Below are 14,077 nucleotides of genomic sequence, written 5' to 3' on the forward strand. Positions count from 1 at the left end.
TACCATAGACAATCTGCTAGTTCCCACCAGAAACTAAACCCAGAGGGAGTGTTGAGACTGTCCCTAGTTCCCATGTTCCTGGGGTCAGAGCAGTGGAGGGCTGTTTTAACCAGGACAGGCAGATGGAACAGCCTCCCCTCGTGTTTTCTAAACCCGCTGCCCTGGGCTCTCTGGGTTGCTTTTAGCCACGGTGCCTAGTAGGATATACAAAAACATGGTTCCTACCTGTGCTTGTGTGAAGCGTGCCATGGGTTGCAGACAGCTCTTCCTCCAGCAGGGTGCAAGTCTGCCGGCTTGGCGCGATGTAGTTCTGGCACCCACAACCCAGAGTTAGGCCAGATGTCACAAGTTAATGGCACAGTCCACAGGACTCCCCCCACTTCAGATGCCAGCTTCAAGCTCGGAGGCTTCCCGGCCACTTGTGCTTCTGAACAACGAGCTTCAAATTCAGTAGTTCCCACAAACCCCTGAGGTTTGATCATTCACTAGAGTGACTCCCAGAGCTCAGCAGAGTTCTATACTTACTGTTACAGTTGTATTATAGCAATGAAAGGATATAAATCAGGACCAGTTAAAGGAAATTTACAGGGCAAGTCTGGGAGGGTCCCAAACATGACGCTACCGTGTTCTCTCCCTGTGGAACCAGGACACGTCACCCGCCCTGTGCATGGATGTGCATCACCAACCAGGAAGGCCACCCGAGCTTTGGTGTGCAGAGTTTTTACTGGGGCTTCATTATGTCGTCTTCACTGAATCGTTGGCTGCATTATTGAATTCAGTCTCCATCCCCCCTCACCCCTGTGTGGCTTGAAGCCCCAACCCCTCTAATCACATGACTGGTCCTTTGGCATGGCTAGCCCACATCCTGAAATGACGTAGAGCCCCACCATGAGTCCCCTCATTAGCATAAACTCTCAGTGTCTGTTGTGAATAACAAGGATGTTGCTGGTAAATTCCAAGGATTTAGAGTCTCCCTCCCAGGAACCAAGGACGAAAGCTAGACAAATTATCATACAACACTCAGTTTTCCCTGTCCATCCCCGGTTCCCTTAGTCACATTTTGATGTCTTATTAGGGATCCCTTCTTGCTGTCCCCCAGTGAGTGACCAGCCTTGGTAGCTGGCTGCCTGGATGCCCCGTATCAGCTGGGGCCTTGGGGTCCTTTCAGGAAGGAGGCCTTGAAGTATTTCTGTTCACGTCCTTCTCGGCACCTGCCTTAGCACACTCTCCTGTGCTGCTGTCGTCAGCAGTGGGAAGGTGATTCGATCAGGCGTGGTTACTCAACAGGGTAAAGAATTCTTTCATGGGGCCGGGCGCGGTGGCTCACGCCTGTAATCCTAGCACTCTGGGAGGCCGAGGCGGGAGGATTGTTTGAGCTCCGGAGTTCGAAACCGGCCTGAGCAAGAGCGAGACCCTTTCTCTACTAAAAATAGAAAAAATTAGCCAGGTGTGATGGCGCATGCCTGTAGTCCCAGCTCCTCGGGAGGCTGAGGCAGAAGGATCACTTGAGCCCAGGAGTTTGAGGTTGCTGTGAGCTAGGCTGACGCCACGGCACTCTAGGCCAGGTAACACAGTGAGACTCTGTCTCAAAAAAAAAAAAAAAAAAAAGAATTCTTTCATGGGTAGTTTCACACGCTACGAAGACGCGGTCACCGTGACTGGTACTCAGACACATCCTAAGTGCGCAGCCGGCCTGTTCCTTCCAGCCCACATTAGTCCCTACACATGCACCTGCATCCTAGGTGTGTCTACACACACCAGAACCCCAATTCCACCCTCCACACCTGTCGGGCTGTTTGCCTGCTCATGGCTCACTCCGTGGGACTCTTCAGTGGAGGCATACAGAATACTTGGGGGGTAAATGTGGGAGTGGGGAGACCAGTGAGGAGACTGACACGGTCCTCCAGGTGACGTGTGACAGTGGCTTGCACGAGGGTGTCACTGCCCACTTCCACTCCCAGCTGTGGAGAGCCACTAATCTATTTTCTGTCTCTATAGATCTGCCTATTTTGGATATTTCATATAAATAGAATAATGCAATATGTGGTCTTTTGTGACTGGCTTATTTTGCTTACATAATGTTTTCAAGGTTCCTTCATGTCGTAACATACTAATGTTACCAGTATTTCATTTTATTGCTGAACGATACTCCATTATATTGATATGCCAAGTTTTATTTATCCATTCATCAGTTGTTGGCTGTTTCTACTTTTTGGCTATTGTAAGTCGTGCTGCCGTGAACATTCATGTGTAAGCTTTTATATGGATGTATGTTTAATTTCTCTTGGGTACGTACCTAGGGATGGAATTGCTGGATATGGTGCTATAGTTTTGATGTTTGACCCTTTCCAAACTTCATGTTGAAATTGGGAGGTGTTTGGGAGAACCGATCCCTCCCTGGGAGGGAGGGAGTGACTGAGTTCTCACTCTGCTACTTCCCCCAGAGCTGGGTGTCAAAAAGAGCCTGACACCTCCCTTCCCTCTCTTTTGCTTCCTCTTGCCCTGCGGTCTCTGCATCAGCCCTCTCCCCTTCGCCTCCCACCACGAGTGGAGGCCTCCTGACCCCTCACTAGAAGCATATGTCGGTGCGATGCTTCTTACACAGCCTGCGGAACTGTGAGCCAAATAAGCCTCTTTTCTTTATCAATTGCCCAGTCTCAGATTATTCCTGTGTAGCCACACAAACAGACTAGGACATATGGCAACTCTGTTCAACAGTTGCTGGAACTGCCAGACTGTTCCAAAGTGGTTGCAGCTTTTCACATTCCGAGCAGCAGCGTAGGAGCTACGGTGTCTCACCAGCGCCTGTTTGTTATCCCGTGTCTTTCTGATTGCGGCCGTCCTAGTGGACGCAAGTGGTTTCTCGTTGGGGTTTCGATTTGCATTTCACGAATGGCTAGTGATACTGAGCATGTTTTCATATGTTTATATATTTCTTATTTTTAAGAAGTGTCTATTCAAATCTTTTGCCCATTTTTAAATTCAGTTACTTGTACTTTTATTATTGTAGGAATTCTTTATACATTCTAGATACCAGTCTCTTATCAGATATATCATTTGCAAATATTTTCTCCCTTTGGGTTGTCTTTTCACTTTCTTGGTTATATCATTCACACCACAAAAGTTTTTAATTTTGACGTAGTCCAATTTCTTTTTCCTTTATTTCTTGTCCTTTTGGTGTCATATCTAAGAAACTGTTGACTAATACAAAGTCCTGGAGATTTCCTCCTATATTTTCTAAGAGTTTTCCAGTTTCAGCTCTTAAATTTAGGTCCATAATCCATTTTGAGTTAATTTCTTTGTATGGTGTAAGGAAGGTGTCCAGCTTCGACTGTGTAGCCAGTTGTCCCAGTGCCATTTGTTGGAAAGACTATTCGTTCCTCCATGGAATTTTTTTGGTAAAATTTTCAATCTTTGAAGGTCACACTGGCTCAAATATGGACAATTTCATAGGTGCAATTTAGTTTTATTACAGTATTAATGTGAATGAAGTAAGGTGCATTTTCGGATTTTGCCACCAGATGGCAGCAGTACCCCGGATTTTATCCCACTCCAGGCTAAGCTGCTCCTAGAAGTGGGACCAGGTTTTAATCACCTGTCAAGTATCCTCCTCAAGAGTCTTTTGCTGTCTTTCTCTGACCTCTCGATAACCCCGCCTGTTGCTCCAGCGTTGTAAGTCTCCATCCTCCAGTTTTTTAGCTAGCTTGAACCTGGATTTTTCTGTTGCTGGTGGAGGGGGAGGTCATGTTTCTGGCTCCTCTAGTGCATTTGAAATAGAAGTTGATTTACACACACTCAGTTATAAAAGTACTACATGTTCATTATAAAAATGTGGAAAGTATAACAGGGTGTTCTCAACTGTCAAAAAGCAATATGCATGATTGCATAGCGTTCTTTGCGCTTTGCTGATTTAGTTTTGGCTTAATGTAGTAAAAAGCTGCCATCTCCTTGTTAATCAGGCACGCTGACAGTTATGTGTGATTTTGACTAAATAAAAAGGAAATTATTATTTACTAAAGGATGGAAGGAAAGTAAGGCGATGGGTTGGGCGCCTCTGCAACGGTGCCGTGTCTCAGCACGTGAAGTGTGGGCGCGTCTGCCGAGGCCGTTCCCCCCCTCCTCCATCGCTCTCGGTGAGAAGCTCTTCCAGGCCTCGTTCCTTTTCTCCCTGCAGGATCCTCTGTGGCTCCATGGCCTGTCTGACATGGGTTGAGGGGTCCACGGGCCCCCAGGTCTCTGACTCCTCCCCTGCCCCTATACCTGCAGGCCTCTGAGCCCCTGCATCAGAGCTGCCTACACGCTCCCTTCCTCCAGGCGAGCTGTCCAGACTGTGCCGAGAGGCTGGGGTGAGCCTGGGAAAGCGGGCAGCCAAGACAGCGCCTTCCTGTGCAGGGAGCCGGGCAAGGGCCACCTCTGACCGGGAGCTGCTCCCATCTGTCCATCAGCAGCTTCAAGGGCCAGCCAGGGGGAGGGGTCCCCGCTTTGATGTGCACAAGAAGGTCAGGGAGGGAGCAGGAGGTGAGGCCCGGGGGAGAGCTGTGGACACAAGCTCCTCTCCCGTCACAGGCTGGTCTTCGTCACCCCTTTCATCCCTGCTCTCCAGGCCAGTCTCGTCTGGCCCAGCCTCTGGGCCGTGCCAGGTGGATGGCCTGGGGTTCCTCATCCCAAACCTCCAGCCTGTGTCCTTAGTGGTTCACGGTGGCCAGACACTTCCACCTGCTTCATTTGTAGTTGGGGTTTGTTTTGCTTTTGAGATGGGCTCTCGCTCTGTCTCCCAGGCTAGAATGCAGTGGCACAACATAGCTCACTGCAGCCTCAGAGCTCCTGGGCTAAGCGATCCTCCTGCGTCAGCCTCCTGAGTAGCTGGGACTACAGGCATGCGCCATCATGTCTGGCTAATTGTAAAACTTTCTGTAGAGACAGGGTTTGGCTGTGTTGCTCAGGCTGGTCTCAAACTTGTTTCAAGTGATCCTCCTACCTCAGCCTCCCGAAGTGCTGGGATTACAGGCATGGGCCACTGCACCCAGCCTGCATTTGGTTTTAAGGGGCATGTGGTAATCACTTCATGCATGGAACATCCAATTCTGAGAGTCAGATACAAAAATTTCCCTCTTGGGAGCAGACACTCCCAATACCGGGAGGGCCCTCAGAGGTCGTGGAGTGCCACCCACCTGGATGCCAGGGTCCTTCAGCTCTGCTCTCACAGGCAGCTGCCAAGCCTGGTCCTGCACACTCGCAGCTGCAAAAAACTGACCAGCTACTGAGGGTTCCTACCTTCACTGGTGGGGAAGAGACGAGAGGAGCAGAGAAGGAAGACAGGAGGGGTCACGGCTCTCCTGAGCTCCTTGCAGTCATCCAGGTCTCTCAGTGCACACACGGGCCTCCCCAACGCCGGGCCTGAAAGGCTGCCAGCTCATCCGCGCCCAGCCAGGGAGTCTGGCCTTTTTCCTGTCTGAAGTTACAGAATTTTCCAGAAGTTTCCCTGGGTTTTTTTCTGGAGTTATAAACCAGATTTCCCATGTCCCCCTGCTTCTCCAGCCTAGGGAAGAAAAGCCCACGAGAGAAAGAAAGCAAGAAGGCTTAGAGGGGCCGGGCGCGGTGGCTCACGCCTGTAATCCTAGCACTCCGGGAGGCCAGGGCGGGTGGATCGCTCGAGGTCAGGAGTTCGAGACCAGCCTGAGCAAGAGCGAGACCCTGTCTCTACTAAAAAATAGAAAAAAATTAGCTGGACAACTAAAAATATATAGAAAAAATTAGCTGGGCACGGTGGTGCATGCCTATAGTCCCAGCTACTCAGGAGGCTGAGGCAGGAGGATCACTTGAGCCCAGGAGTTTGAGGTTGCTGTGAGCTAGGCTGACGCCACGGCACTCTAGCCTGGGCAACAGAGTGAGACTCTGTCTCGAAAAAAAAAAAAAAAGAAGGCTTAGAGGGCCTGTGATCCCAGGACTCGTTCCTGCCTGTCCTTCCCACACGAGACCCAGGAACCAGCAGTAACAGTAATTTCAGTGTTCGACCTCTGTTGCCCACGCAGAGCCTCCTAGATGGGTTAGCTTGCGTAAAGTTCCCAGTGACAGCCTTGTGGGCAATATTCCATTCTTTCTAAGTTTCATTTCCATTTTACAGCCCAGAGAGGTCAATCGATTTCGTGAGGTCACATCTGTACACAGCAGAAGTAGGTTTTGACCCAAGTTTGTCTAACTTTGGAGCCCTTGCTCTTAACCTGTGTTTCCCCAGTGATCCAGGTGTCTTACGGACCAACAGAGAGGTCCCGGTTTTCCTCTCCCCATCCTTCCCAGGTCCCAGCTGTAGGGACCACAGCCTGAAAAGAGGGGTGTGTGCTTGGAACAGGAAGGAGCATCTTGTCGTGGCAGGACAAGTCGTCTGGGTCTGTCTTTATTCTGCCGCTGGTCAGCCGTGTTGCGATCTCTCTGGACCTCCGTGTCCCTGCCTGTGACGTGAGTGGATGAGCCAGAGTCCCCGTTCTCAGTCTCTAGATAAGATAATCTCTGAGACCCTTTCCAGTTCCAGGACCCTGGGTCTGAGTGTGCCGAGATTACTTATTTGGGAGAAATAACATATTTAGTCCCTTGCCTGGAACCCACAAATTCAGCATCTCAGAGGAGGGCAGTGTTGTAACTCAGTATTTGGATTCAGTTTAGGAATCCTGACTGCCCTTGGAGGTGAGGCCTCTAGAAGGGACCTGGCCATGGGGCCCTTACCCTTCTGCCCAGCGCCTGTGAGGGGTGGAGGTGTGCAGTGAAGGTGCTGGCGGGGTTGGCTTCTCCTGACGCCTCTCTCCTTGGCTTGAAGATGAGTTTGGGGACAGCTCACACACAGCACGGCAGCCATTGCTGAGGGGACACTTAGCGCCACAAAGAGCAGCTTATCTCGAGCCCGTCCGGTGAGCCAGGCGTGGCGCCCGTGCTCTGCCTGCACGACCTCAGGAAGCCCCCGCACTGGTTCTGCGAGGGAGCTGTCGTGGAGATGCGGAAATCCAGCCGAGCCCATTGCCTGAGGACACGCGGCTGGAGAGCGAGCAGCAGATGTGCACAGTCTTCCCGATCGTGCCCTGGTGCCGCCAAGTAGAGAGCAGGCAGGGCTCATGGTTAGGCTCTCTGGGGCCGTTGGTCTGTTTTTCCGGAGTCCTGACAGGCACGAGGAACAGCCCTTCCTATGCCATTGGGACTGCAGTTTTGGGGAGACATAGGAAAAGCAAAGAAGCGGGATCCGCTTGTCCCCGTCACATGCAAAGACGGGAGCTCCACGCTGGACGTGGAGTGGCCTTGACTTGGGAGCCGCCAGTGCCCAGTGCGTGAGTGTGGGGAGCCCCCAGGCTGGCTCAGGAGATGGCGCTGAGGATGGGGGAAGGTGGACGCAGGTGTTCCCCAGACCGGGCCGTCCACCAAAGATGGAGCTGAAGACCAGGGACTCGGGCAGCGAGGACCTGGCAGACACCCCCAGCCAAGGGCCCTGGAAGACGCCAGGGAAGGCACAGCACCGCCAGCGGCTCTCGGGGCCTAGCGACAGCTCCCGAAGGGCCTTCAGTTCTTGAGGAGTGTGGGGTGGTTGGAAGGTACCCGCGTGAAGCCAGGGCTCTTTGGTTCTTTGTTTGGGGGCCAGAAGCCCAGGATCCTGGGGCTAAGGGAACCCCCCAGATCCCTAAAATGGGGGTCTGGGGTAGGGGAGGGTGGGATTGTCACGTCAAAGGTTCTTTTCTACTGATCCTCCTGAGCACCAGCGTCACTCGTCCGGGGCGACTTAGCTGCCATCAGCACCTGCTGTCTGGTGCAGAGCGAGGGGAAGGGGAGGTCAGGGTAGGAAGGAGAGCGGAGGGGACACCACGGGCTTTGTTCCCCAGTGCCCACCTCCTGGGGAGGGAGGGGCGGGGGCCGCGGGGGCCCCACACCCTATCTGGCAGGCAGCCCTGTGTCCGAGGCGGGGATTAAGTTGTCCTCACCTCCCCAGCATGAATGAGGCCTGGGGAGCTGTGACAAGAGCTGTCAGTGCTGGTGTCCTCTCCCGGCAGTCGCTGAAAAGGCCAGGCAGCTCCAGATGCCTGGGAAAGACGGGACAAGAGAGCAGGGTCCAGGGCCGCTGTGGGAGGGGGGCAGATGGGAACACAGACGCCTTTGTGCGCACCTGATTAGTGCTGGTCACACACTCCCTCCTGTCAGAGGGGTCTGTCCCCGTGCTGCTTCCCCGGCCCAGATGTTGAACAACTCAGGGGCCAGGGCCACCCTGAACTACACACTGTGTTGCCCCCCAGCACCTGCTCAGGGCCAGGTACTAAGGTGCCCCAGAAAGCCCATCCTGGAGGGGGTGGAGCTTCGAGGTGAAGCGGGTGCACAAATATCTTGGCATCCGTCTGCTGCCTGCCCTCCTGTCTTCTACAGCCGGGCCCCAGAGAGGAGCAGAAGACACCTCGGACCTGGCCTGGCCTTCCCTGGCCCCCAAGTCCTCCCGGGCCATGTGGCCTGGAAGCCCTAAGCAAGCGGGGCCCTTACTGGGGTTGAGTTTCTGTCTGACAAGGAAGTTCTGGAGACCAGGGTTCTAGGCCCTGGGCGCCTACTCAGCTCACTCCAAAACCATTAGGCCAGGTAACTGCAGCGGCGCGGCGGGGCCCGGTGACCGCTGTGGCAGCTGCAGGCGGCGTCTCTCCCAGGCGCGCTGACTTACCGGCAGTGTACGGGCACTGTCTCAGCAGTAAGTTCCACACCTGGAACTGTCCTCTGCTTCCTCTCGTTGCCTCCTTGTTTTCTAAAGAAAAGCCCATCACCAGCTCTCCACTCCTGCCCCTTCCCTCTGGCCTGGCCTGAAATCAGTCGACCGGCTCCAGGCCAGGCTGGGACGCTGCGGAAGAGGCATCTCTTGAAAAGGGTGAAGCCCGTATGGACCTGGCGCCGGGAGCTCGGGGTCCTGTGAGTGCCTTGGAGAACTCAGGATGTTCCTTGGGATTCGGCAAGACTCTGACACCTCGTCCTGTCAGTGCCCAGTATCGCCCGAAACTAGGGGAGCACGAAAGGAGCAGAAAGTACAGTTCTGCACCCAAGGGCCTGCAGACTAGTTGGAAACACAAAAAAGTGAGAACGGGTCAGGTGGGTGTGGCCTGTCGGTCACCTGCTGTGCTGTCAGCCGACCCCTGTGGGCTCAGGCTCTGCTGGGCAGGGTGGATGCCAAGATGGAGCCGCAGCCCTTCCTGCAGTACCCGCATCGCGTCGTAGGAGCATTGCATCGTGGGAGGGGCATGGGGGCTAGGAGACCATGAGGGAAATGCAGATGCCGGCTGGGGGCGGGGACTCAAGGAAGTGTGAAAGTCCGGGCGCGGAGAGAAGGGGAGGGCACCCCAGAAGAAAGCAGCATGGTCTACAGATGGGTCTGCAAGCAGCGTGGTGTCAGGGCAGTGTCGGGGCAGGGGCACGGCGGCCAGAGAGGCAGGGAGGGGCTGGCAGGCCAGGCTGGGGAGCTGGACTCTGACCTGCAGGGAGCAAAGGTCAGGGAGGGGGAGGGGCCAGAGCAGGCGGTTGGGGGTCAGAGCTGTGGGACGCTGGAGGCCTGAGTCCCCTTGATAATGCTCTCAGCTGGTGCTAAGGGACCAGTCTCCGAGCAGCAGGCACGCTACCTGTCAGAACACCCAGACACTCCCATCTTCTGTCTCCTTGACTCCGAGGCCCCGGCTCAGCCCAGCTGTGTCCCATGCAGGCCTGGAAGGAGCCTGGGAGGGCCTGCCTGGCTGGTAGGTCTTAGGGTCCTTCCTGTTCTCAGGGGCTCCTTGTTCCCGGCACCCACAGACAGCTTCCCCACTTGCCCAAGGCCGGTGTGGGGCGGACTACTCCTAGGCCCAGGGCCTTCTGGCCTGGCAGAGAGGAGGGGAGGGCCGGGCGCTGCTTCCATGGTTGCAGCTGGAAAGATGGGAGGGGAAGGCACACTCCTCAGTCCCGACCTGGCATCGACTGGGGTCAAGAATTCTTCTGACTGAGCCCAGCCCCAAAATACGACAGGCTGTCCGGCATCCCTGTCTGCCTCTGTCGTGGTTTCCGCCCTGGCCTCGCTACTGTCTCAGATCTGTCTCTCTCCCAGCGTTCCTAGGTGTTCGTCCTTCTGTCACCTCGCTATACGGTTCCCTAGTTGGTGCCTTTGCTTTCTGTTTAGATTCTACTTTTGTCCCTTCTCTGGAGGTTGTTCTTGTCCTTGCTTCTCCCTGGTCCTGGCAGCCATCTCCAGTCTGCTTCCTGTTCATCTCCCTTCTCCCCTCTGGGTGTCAGCTCCCCCCGGCCTGTCTCCAGCCTCCCTGTCACGGGAGAGCCCATCTCAGGTGAGGCGCAGTGGCCCTGCGACGCAGGGGCGTCCCTGAGCCCCCACAAGACCTGTGTGGGAGGAGAGGACAGATGGCAGATGAGGAGTGGGTGGCCAGGGCCACCAGGGAAGTGAGGGGCCTTGCCCGGCTCACCTAGTCCCAGCCCGGGGACACCCTTCTCGGAACACGTGGCGGGGATGCTGGTCTTTCCTCAGGCATCCCACAGCCGGGGCTCTGGGGGCACACTGCGCTGCAGCCACTGAGGGTCTCCGCCCACCCCCGCCACTCGACAGGCCGAGCCAGTTCTGCGATGCCTTACCACGGGTCCCCCAGCCTCCCTTCCGGCAGCTTCGCCTCCCATAGAGAAACTCTAAGCCCCCGCGCTCGAGGGCGGCATCACAGATTGGCACGGGCCCTCTCCTGAGCCCCAAGGAGACGAGACAGCGCCCTTCTGTCACGGGGGAGTGGGGCGAGGGATGGAGGGGTGGGGAGAGACACTTCTGTACCCGGGGCCCTGGGGAATGAGCCTAAGATGTGACGCTAAGGTCGGGACCCCGTGGTGGCCGTTAGAGTGGCAGAAAGACTGAAGGAAGGGCGAATGCAGACGCGGGTCACCCGCGGAAACGCTCAGCACTCCTGCTCCCCAGCGAGGGCCTGGCACCTCCCCGGAGGGCCTCTTGTCCCTCACCGTGTCCCCACTGTGCTTTGTCCCGTGTCCTCCAACGGGGCGGGTTCCTTCCCCAGGCGCGGCCTCCACCTGGCTTCTCTGGGCACCGCCTTTCGTGTGGTCCCCTTCGTTCAGGCGTCTTGGTGGCCTCCTTCACGGAGGAGGAGGCAGGATCAGAGAGGTGAAAAGCCAGCCCAGGACACGGCAAATCGCCGCCTCCTTCCTCCCCAGGACTGTCTGAAGGAGTCAGCACCAATTTCCAAGTACCAGTTGTGCTACGGCGTCGTAGCAAAATGCCAAGTTGAGCAAACATCTATCGAACACGTTCTCGGGGCGGGACTTGCCCAGGGGAGTGTGGGTGGCGTGCCCGGGAGCTCACCTGTCTGCCGTGGGACCACTTGCTCTCCCTCCCGGACTCCGCGCGGAGGGCAGGCTGTGGTGAGGGTGGGTGGGTGGAGGGAGACCCGGTTTAATGAGGTGACTGTGGCCCGTAAATGAAACAGAAGGCGGAGCAGCTTGTGTGAACTTTGACCCCTGCTGTCTAACTCGTCTTTCATCAGGAGCTTTATGAACAGCTGCCTGGCTCCTAAGGGACCCACCGCAGCCAGGGGGAGGCTGGGCCTGGGTGCTCGGGCCCAGAGTGGGGAGGAGGAGGCCTAGAGAGGGCTGCCGGCCAGGGTTCCTCAGGGCCCTCGTCTCCGTCGTCCCTCACAGGAGTCTGGGAACGTAAATGGGTGGCGCTGGATTTGGGAGGCATTGCTTGCTGCTGTGGAGTGCAGACCTGGAGGCTCTAGAAAGGCACATTCCCAGGCCCGTCCCTGGCGTTTCTGGTTCAATAGGTCTGGGTTGGGGCTTAAATATTTGTAATTTCAAAAAGCTCCCAAGGTGATTCTTAAAATTGGTCAAGTTTAGGAAATGCTGTCTTGGAGCTCAAGGTGATGCCAACTGGCAGCAGGATCATCCGCTGACGGGGGTGCAAACTCTGGTTCTCGGGGTAGCCGTCGCTCCATCACCGAGCGCCCTGCGTGCTGGACGTGTCACCGAGGCATTACCCCGCCGGCCCTCCCCATGATGGCGCAAGGCCGATGCCTTATCTACGTTTCGTGAGCGAGTCGAGATTAAATAACTCCCCCAGGGGAAGCAGAACTCAGACTTCACAATCTAACTGCAAAAGTTCTGTCGTCAAGCAGATACCATTGCACTGGCTTCATGAACCTAGTAAAGGTATCCAGTGTATGGGAAGCAAGAAATCACTGTCACTTCATTCTAGTCTGGGGGCCAGCTGTGGACATCGTGGTTAAAGACAGCCCTACTGGCCAGACACGCTGTCTGTCTGGTTCAAGATGGCATCCCCAGCATGGGCCTGGTGTACCATACAGGAAGTGCTTAGTAAATGCTTGTCAAATGGGAAGTAAATACTGTTGGAAAGAACAAAATAAAAAGGACCCAGACACAAAGTCTAAGGCGACCCCATCTTCGTCGTACAGCTCTGCATACAACAAGAGGTTTTCCTTTCTCTGTTGAGCAGAGGAAGTGGGCGCGGCTCTGGGCGCACAAGCCGTGAGAGGCGCAGCTCTGGGAACAGAGGGCGATGGCTCTTCCCCCTGCCCTGCCGACCTCCCATTGCATCCTCAGAGGTGGGTTTCAGTGGGGTCTGCCCCTCGAGCCCAACCTGGTCCCAGGAGCCGCCCATGCCCAGATGCCTGGCAATGTGTTAGCAGCTTTAGCTTAACTGCTGGTGCTTCATTCATTTAAAAAATCACTGACGGAGAAGAACGATTCCTCAACCTGCTCTGGCAGGCACCAGCAATATAAAGTGGAGAAGACACTGCGTGATCTTACGGGACAAGAGGCCTGGGCGCCGAAGGAGGGCTGGAGGAGGATGCTGTCGAGAGACTTCTCAGCCTGGGAGGAGAGAACTGAGGGTGGGGTCCACAGAGGAATGTCACCTTTGCCTTCGAGTCAATCACACTGTGTAGCGGAGAGGCCCGGACATCCCTCTGCTGAGGATGGCTAAGACAGGAGGTGAGGCCAGGAGCCTCCAGGCAGGCCGCCTGAGCGGCGAGGGCTGCAGCATCCCTTCCTGCTGAGATGCCAGCAGAACAGAAGGAAGCCTGTGGCCGAGGAGGTGGATGTGAAGCCCTCCTATAGGCAGGACGATGGCCGCAGGGACCGCTGGAGTGCTCTTCACCCCCAGCAAGCTGCGGCCGTTCCCTCTTTTGGAAAGGGGTTAATTAAATGTACAGTGTAGTACAAACCAGGATGCTTTTGAGAATGAAAGGTGGCTCTCAGTAATCACACAGGACAAGTCCTAAACCAAGGCTGTCCACAGGCAACCAGGACTGTGTCCCCCTAATTTTTTTGCTCCCTCTAACATTGGAGTTCAGGGCCACAGGAGCCAGGGGCCCCCACACCCAGTTAACTCTTTGAGCAAGCGGCAACAGCAGAACGTGTAGCAGCTGCCCTCCTCTGGGGAAGCCTGGCGGGGACTGGTCTGGGAGGGGGCGTTTGGGGGCAGCAGGTGGGAAGAGCTTGAGCCTGGAGGCTCCAGGCTGGGGTCAGAGCTGCTGCCTGATGAGCTGCAGCTAACCCAACTCCACACAGCTTAGTGATGTTAAATAAACACACAGGGGCCAGGTGCAATGGCTCACACTTATAATGGCATCACTGCGAGGCCAGGGCAGGAGGATCGCCTGAGGGCGGGAGTTAGAGGCTGCAGTGAGCTATGATGATGCCACTGTACTCTAGCCCAGGGGACAGAGCAAGACCCTGTCTCTTAAAAGTAAATGAACAAACAAACAAAGAAATACAGAGGAAACGGAATCTAGCCCTGAAAGCGAGGTAGATGGAGCCCCAGGGGATGTTCTTTGGACCTTCCAGTCCTGGCCCCAGGTCAGTCTGAGGGCAGGGATTCTTCTCTGTGGCTTGGGTCTTTCCGAGACACTTAGGAAAGCTACAGGCCTTCTTAGAAAACGCGCAAATGCTCTTGCGATGCCATTTCAGTTTCAGGGGTTCATGGGCCCCGAGTTAGGAATCTCCAGCCTGGCAGATGAAATTATCCCTTTCTCTCTCTCTCTTTTTAATAGCTTTATTGAGAACCACAATGACGTACAAT

Source organism: Propithecus coquereli, unplaced genomic scaffold, assembly GCF_000956105.1.
Source record: "Propithecus coquereli isolate 6110/MARCELLA unplaced genomic scaffold, Pcoq_1.0 Scaffold815, whole genome shotgun sequence".
Classification (NCBI taxonomy): domain Eukaryota; kingdom Metazoa; phylum Chordata; class Mammalia; order Primates; family Indriidae; genus Propithecus; species Propithecus coquereli.